Here is an 8,367-nt window from a genome sequence, read left to right on the forward strand (position 1 = left end):
CTCTGAAAGTCACTGGTGACACAACATACAAGAACAGAAATCAAACCCATCAACACTTTAACTGCTGCTTTGCTTGGCCTTATGTGCCCAGTGTTATCCCAGGCAAGCACTCCAAGGACCTCTCAGTGATCCCAGTGAAACAGTGTCATAGTGGCAACTTTCCAGCGGGAGAAAGAGAAAAGCACAACCTGCCTCAGACCTATTTCTGAGAGCAGCAGGCAACAAAAGTTAAATCAAACTGGGTGGGAGGTGTAACCCCACAGCCACAAGCCCTCCCTTACCTCCCAAGATGAGGGAAGAAAAATCTGACATTCAGGAGGGACAACAGGAATGAAAGGTAACACCAGTCACCCGTAAGTGAACACCCATAAGTTAAATGGCTAAATAACCCCATTAATGGGAAAGAAACAGAGACATTTCTGTAGCAAGAGAGGATCAGTTCAGTGATATATAAAGATGTTCAAAGCAAAAATGTGGTATGCAGCTTGTGAGCAAGAGGGACTCTGGGAAGCTCTGCACGAAAAGCCCGGGAAAGACTCACATCCACCACTTCAGTTTCACAGTATTTTTCTCACTCTGGCTCTTGCCAGCACTAACTAATCCAGGACATTTTCTCTACCCGCAAAGCTGATCAAGCACATCCTCCTGTCTGCCTGTCAGCATCAGCAGCCAGCTTGCACCAGTGCCAACGCACACAGCTGCCACCTCTCCCACCTCCCCCAGAAGCCGGTGTCTCTGCCGTTCCCAGCCTAGCCCCCACAGCACAGAGCCTTGCAGATTGGGATGCAGACTGTGATCTGTTATGCTCTTCCCACATCTTAGAACAGGGAGATCCAAAGCTTTGAGCCCATTCTCACTTTGCTATGGACATCGGAGGGCAAAGCCTACACCACAGCTCACTGAAGCAGGGCTGAGTTGTCCTGTTTTTCAGTCAGTAAAATGTAGTTCCCTCCACTCTTGGCAGACCCACCAAAAGCCCCACTTATAGTAGCAAGTAACAATACTACTACTAACCACCCATTGCTTTCAAGGCTTAAAAAAGATCTGTCCTTCATCTAAGGCCCATGAAGCAGTGGAGGAAGAGGTGAGAGCTGCTGAACTAACTTTCTTACCACTTAGCAGCATCAGGAAACTTTCCTTTCAAGAAAACAGCAGTGAAGGTATGCCAAGAGCCAGAATGCTTTGGAAATACTGCCTCAGCTGTCTCCTCTGAGACAGCTGGAAAAGTGCTTTGCAAAAGCATTAATCCAGATGATGTAACTCTAAGTGTAGGCCTCAGTAGAATCAGCCCTGTATAGTGCACAAAAGGAGACAAATGAACTTGGAGTTTAAAGGTTCACTTTTGTTCTCAAAAATCCAGTAGCCATTCTCTCTACAACATTTCTGAGAACAAGACGGGGCTGTAAATCAGATATAGTCTATCATCCATATACTGAACACACAGGCTGCTGAGGCTATACTTTTATAACTTTCTGCCAACTTTGTAAAATGAACATCCAAAATAATACCGTGAATAACAATGCAAAACCACTGGCAGCCCAGGCCCCCCTGCTGCTCACTGGAGTGAAGCAACTCACCCCCACTTTTGCACTGTCAGATGGCACCCATGCACCAGCCCTGAGCCTAGAGCATTGAAGGCTGAGTTGGTGGCACATGGTCAAGTTTTGAGTCATGCTGTGACAAAGAAAATGGTGTTGCACACTGATCCAAAACGACAGAGCCAGTCAAAAAGTCTTCAACAAAACTATTTTGTGGATGTTAGAAAATGCTGATACTTCAAAAACCATTTGTTAAAATGAGACCATTGTGAAAAGTGGTTCAGAACTGTCATAGTCCATCTTCAGCAAGTCTTTTTTATTAAAAAAGTATATTTTGAGAATTGGATTTAGAAACTAAAGTCATTTTAATATAGTTTTTAATAAAGGAAGCAGTACAACAAATAGCATAAAGTTACCAAACAAGCCAGAGCTGATGTTACATCAAAGATACCACTATTTTCATCCTATGCTTTGTCTTGGCAGGGAGGAAAAAAAATCAATTTTAAAGTTGAAAGATTCCACGGAAAACCATCTAGGCCTAATTTTAATAATACAGCATGCTCTAGTAAAGAAAATTAAGCATAGCATGCAAATATAAACTAGCTTCCTTCATCATTTTGGAGGTTATTCAGTCATTGTGGTCGGGTGGTTTTATACCACTGAAAAAAATAGTTTAAAAACCTCTCTATTGACATATCTTCTGAACTGATGAGAATTCAAATGCCAAGTAGGTCATAAAGCAATTTTGAGGACTACATGCAAATTTGACAGCCATATCCATGTACAGTTCTGTCAGCTACTGTTCTGAATTAAAATAATTCAATGACCTGGAGGAGCTATGTTTAAATAACCTAAGTAATAATTCTGCTGAGAAAAACCTTCAACGGCCATCTTCTTGCGGCTCACACATGACCTATTATTTATGAGATCCTGCCTGAGCAGCCCTGAAAATTCTACATCTGGAGGCATGGATTTGCCACCCTGAATAGCACTGCAGCTGCAGTCACATCTGGCCTTTAAATGAAGATCTTCGCACTATGAAAAGCCTACTTGAGGCAAAATGTTGTACAGTAGCAATAGGCCTCTGGGAGCAGGAACGTCAAGGGAAACAAGAGTAGGAAGTTTCTGACTATTGACAAAGCAGGTGAATCTCTGAAAGTACCCAGACCAAGTAGAGGTTGCAGATAGTGGCTGAACTGCTCAAGAAAAAAGGGGTATCTAGTTCATAAGGATGAGGGCAGACCTTTGGGGCTCAGGGGATGGTATAGGTTTCTGGGCTTAGTAGAGTCAGGGAAGACAAAAGAAAAACAACAGTTTTAAGCCAGTGGGGCAAATAGCATGAACACATGGCAATAAATGGCTGCTGGTCCCTGACTTCATGGTTGGCAATTTAACAGCCCACCTTAACACTTTTGGAGGCAAAACCTAGCACAGAAGTAATCCCTCATCACAGAGCATCTGGTGACTGCAGAAGGAAAGCCAATCAACAGCCACAGTAACTAGAAAACTATGCACCACAAAAAAAAAAACACCAAACCAAAACAGATTTCCAATTGAAGCATCCATGTGGAAACTCATTCTTTGTCCCTAAGCATGGTCTATGATATTCAAGCAATGCTTGACAAGTCATCATCTAACCTGCTCTTAAAGGTTTCAATTGCTGCAATCTGATCTAATGCAACCGAACGTGAGGCAGGGGTGAACCTGTATGTGGTGTCTACAGCCTGTCCATGTGAGCTTGAATTGAGAAAGATTATCAGGTTTCTAAACCAAAGTTGTACCCCCCTTTAATATTAGAAGAACTGGTCAAAGCAGTATGGTCCTTTCCTTAAATGAGAGTGAGATTCTGGTATTGACACTAAAAAGTGTGAAGTAATTTGACCTCTAGCACATCCTAGGGAAAGTCTCCACTGAGCTAGCAAAAGCCCCGGAAAAGTGACTGGTGTTGTGGTTATCAGGTATACATTCTTTGAGCACACTTGCTCAAGCAGACATCAACGAAGACCCAGAAGTGTCCTGATGCTTCCATCTTTTTAAGACATTCATAATCCCATGGCATAGCCCATGCCAGAAAATTCAGCAGTGCTGCAGGGTTCAACTGTTTATTTACTACTAGTTATGGGAATGCTGCCTTGTACTGCAGTATACACTGAAACCTGGCCTCTATCTCATGAGTGGTTCCTGCCAAGTGTATTTTGAAATCATTATTAACTCCTTTAAGGATACTCAAAGTTTTACAGCAAGGGAAGCAATGGTCCATCACCTCAGATGCTAAACTGAAGACCAGACCAGCAGTAGCAGAAAACACCTCCTAAACCCCTGATGATCACCATAACATTTATCTTGCATGGGGAACTTTTGATTCCCAGGGAGCTACTACCAAAAATAGTATGACTTCCAAGGATAAGTGCAATGGCTGGTCTCAGTTCCCATGCTAGGGTGCCTCACACTAATCCCAGCTCCCCAGGTTATCATGAAAGGAAGTTGATATCTGCAACACAAGAGCAACACGGGGTCATTCTCTTGAAGGAGAGCTGGCTTCTGGATTCTAACTCAACCACTAGCCTCTCACTTGCCTGCTTTGTCTCAGTCTCCTCACCTCTTTCTTACAGCATGCTGAGACTCAGTCATGAGAAGTATTGCAGAAGCACTAGTGGTTGCAGTGGGCCTATCATTTTAATTTATCCACATAAAATAGGCAAGTATTTGAGTTCCTGCGGGAATTAATCTATTTTGCCTGTAAAGTACATTGTGATTCAACATTAGCCTAATTACCAGATTCCTCGGCTGTTGAAGGAGTTGAGGATGTCTCCTTTGGACCAGCAGATATAGTTAGAAACCTCAAACAAGCTTTCAAGTACATGATCCCATTATATTCTTAGGCCCACAAAACTTAACATAATTAAGTACATATAGAGTCTTTTCACCCTGAGAGTCCCTAACATATCTTCCCCATACACAGATGGAGAGAGCTGGAAAGCATCAACAATGATGTACTGTTTCCATAAGCCAGTCCTCAGCTTTCAAGTGGTTTTACATTTCTTCAGAGAACACTTCCCATAACCAGATTCTACGCACTAAGCTCAGCCCACAAGAGGTATTTAACAAACAGCTTCAATTATGAGTCCTGGTCTTTTAATTTCTGGCTGTTCCTTATTTCTAAATAGCCCTAGGTGCCTATTTTCCTTGCTTCACAAGAAATGTTTTCCATCACATGAACCTCTGAGATCTCAAGCACCATAAGAAGCAGTGTTTCACTGCAAGATGAAACAAGTGTTTACAAAAAAAAAATAGAGAAAACAAATAATGGAAGTTGGATAAGAACCACAAAAGTAATTACTTCAGGAATGCTATCAGAAATCTTACCCACCTATCTTGTTTCTGTAAAATAATCAAGGAATATGCTAAAGTGTTCCATGCTTTTACTGGGCAGTGATTTTTTTTTTTTTAAGCTGTATCTACCTGCAAGTTGTTGGTTTTAAGTCAAAACTAGAAATCCCAGATGAGGTGACAGATGAGATGGGATAGGGCACTGCAGTCCTTGCTTGAAAAAGTCAACATCTTACACTGTCAGTAACAATTGCAGCGTGATGACACAACTGGCCCCAGTTAACCCAGATCCGCAGCACAGCTGGGAACAGATGCCTTGTGTCTTTGCCTCACCCTTTATTCTGTTTCCTCTGCGAATTTATCACTACTGCTACTTTCCCACTGAGTCATCAACTGAAGATTAGATAAACTCCTTAGCCACTGAAAAAAATCTGGGACTCAAGTCCCTCCTTCAAGCAACCCCTTTGTTTTTTCTGCACTGAATATCTATGTATACAGTGTCAACACATTTCCATCAATTTACTCCAGATTGTACTTCAGCCTTCCCTGCAGACTATAGTGCTTAGACTGTGCCCCTTTGTAATCAACACATCACCTGAGAGGTCTAGTTTGTATCCAACATCAGAGGGAAGTTTTCATCACACTAAATATAATTTGGCACTGTCACTGTGCTGAAACCTGTACAGATCATTAATCAGATTCAGCACTGCCTAATTTGTGCTCTGAATATACTGACCATCTATTTGAACAATGAGATTCCTTTAGCAGCAATATTTTTTTACTAACAAGTCAGACGTTTTGGCACTCATCTCATGTGGTTTAGTGGTGGATTTGGCAGTGTGCTAGGTTAATGGTTGGAATTGATGACTTTAAAGGCCTTTTCCAACCTAAATGATTCTATGATACACAGAGTTAATTTCCCCCTGAAGTGGCAGGACCACCTTGTGGTAGATAAAGGAGTAGACAAAAGCCCAGCTACCACTTATACTTTTCCTAGTCTTGGCCCTGGTCCAGGCCTGTTTTGTTAACCATCAGCAAGTTTCTTTAGCTTTCTAAGTAATACTTTGGAGAATGGGGGATAATTAAACATTACTTTCTGGAGACTACTGACATTGAGCACTACATATGAGCAATGCTATGTACAAGGTAAATGATTCAATGGATCCATCAACTAGGAAGCCAGCAGAACCACAGACAGAATCTGTGTGGGTATGTTTTCTGACACAAAGTGTTGACCAAGATAGTTTCATGCAGTATTTTGTGCCATGTCTGTAGTCTTGCCAGTCTTCTTCCTCTCGAAAATAATCCAGCTATGACTGTCTTGTTAGGTTGGCTTGTGTGCTAGCTCAACAGATCTAGCCATGTTCACTAAAGAGGAAAAGCCCACAACAAAGTAGGAGTAAAAGTAGAGACTTCTCCTTTACTCCTTTCCTCTGAAGTCAGAGCTAACACACAAGATTTGCAATTTAATGTAGACTGCAGTAACTCACAAAGTTATTTTCATGAACACATTGATCAATATGAGCAACAGTGAACACCGCACTTGATGAGGATTCACAAACTCCGAAGGCTACAGACACACAGCTTTAATGGGGTATGCAGTGCAACTTCAGCTTGATTGCCACAGTGAAAGCAGTGTCCTGCTTGAGCAAGTAATCTTTCCTGTACTCAATCATTGCCTTGATTTCATGCTTACCCCCTAACACCACAGTGACCAAATCCCTCTAGTAACCCAAATGCTCTCCTCCTTTATGGAAACAGGACATTAATCTAAATCCCTCCCACTCCTTGTCACCACAGTCAAATGGACATTGAGTTTCAAGACCACTGCTTATCTGCAGAGGTCACAGTAACCTCCCTAGCCAGAAACAAGCACAGGTTTTACTGCAGCCCTTTTACTACAACCTCAGCCGTGTATTGCGCAAGGACTGACTTCACTGCGTATTTTGAAGGCCTGATACAATGCAGCTTCACAAAGACAAACCAATAATAGTTTTCACCGTTTAGTTTCACAGCCCTTTTCTTTAGAATTCAGGATTAATTTTAACTCCACCCATTCCCAAGTCTTTCCCCATTTATCATGGGAAAAATTATGCTGTCCAGTGTAAACTACAAACTCCCCCCTCTGTGGGAACATGCTCTGCTTCTCCTACCACAGTACCTTCAAATGTCCCAACACTCCTCATACCTGCACTTTCCCCAGTAGCCTACTACCAGCCCCAAACCACCAGAGGTAAATTGCTTCCTCCAGCCTCAATGAAAGACAATCTTGCCTGGCATTTCTGCCATACATTAGTACCAAACTTCCTCCTTTAAATTTTCACTCTCTGTACTCAGAGCTCCCCTTGTTTTACACTAACCACTACCTTTACAGTTGCTGGTCCAGAGAGCATACCTCACAGGTCTGGCCTGAAGCTGTTTCACTGTGCTCCTGTGGCTTCAGTAGCCTAATGACTTCCACCACACCTGCACTTTCTGCAACAGCCTTTTCCAGGAACAAACTGAGCGGAAACCTTTACCCTCAAGTCACAGAATCATTTAGGTTGGAAAAAGACTTTTAAGATCATCAAGTCCAACCATTAAGCTAACTCTGCCAAGTCCACCACTAAACCATGTCCTTAAAGCATCAAGTCTACAACTTTTAAACAACTCCAAGGACAATGACTACACCACTTCTCCAGGCAGCATGTTCCAGGGCTTGACAACCCTTTCTGTGAAGGATTTTTTCCTAATACCCAACCTAAACCTCCCCGGGTACAACTTCAGGCTGTTTCCTCTCAACCTATCACTTGTTACTTGTGAGAAGACACCAGCACTTGCCTCTCTACAACCTCCTTTCAGGTAGTTGTAGAGAGCAATTAGGTCTCCCCTCAGCCTTTTTTTCCCCACACTAAGTCTTGAGTTCCAGATGCCATGGGCCACCTCCACTGTGCACACTTCACTCTCTCCCATGGTTCTGCATTTCTACAACTCTAGCTACATTATATACAGGGGAAGAACTAAACTACCAGGCTAGATCTTTTGGAAGGTAAGTGCATATTGCACATCAGGAACATAGCACAACAACACAAAAGCCCTGCATGATGAGGTTAATTAGTACAAGTCTAAAGCAGGTAAATTTAGTGTGGTTCACAGTCAGCGTGCTCAAAGCAGATCCTCCAGCAAGCTTATCCTGGTAAGCATGTCCTCCTTTCCATAGTTCTTCAAAGCCCATATACAGTAATTACTGACTGGCAGTTTACCAAGTTGAGATTTATTTTACTCATAGACACAACACAGACGCAGGATTTGCACATCTACATCACGCCTCTACTGCTCCCCAGCCCATACCATGCATCTGCACACTTTTGAGGATCAGAACTTTTGGGCATTACTTTCTTCCCTCCCAACTCACCAATTCACATGTCTACAGTAATTTCAGCACAGAATTTCATACCCAGGTTCACTCTAAATCACATGCTTAATTTAGATTTTTGTCTAGCTTCAAAGATTGACAGGA

The sequence above is a fragment of the Apus apus genome, chromosome 1, assembly GCF_020740795.1.
Source record: "Apus apus isolate bApuApu2 chromosome 1, bApuApu2.pri.cur, whole genome shotgun sequence".
NCBI lineage: Eukaryota > Metazoa > Chordata > Aves > Apodiformes > Apodidae > Apus > Apus apus.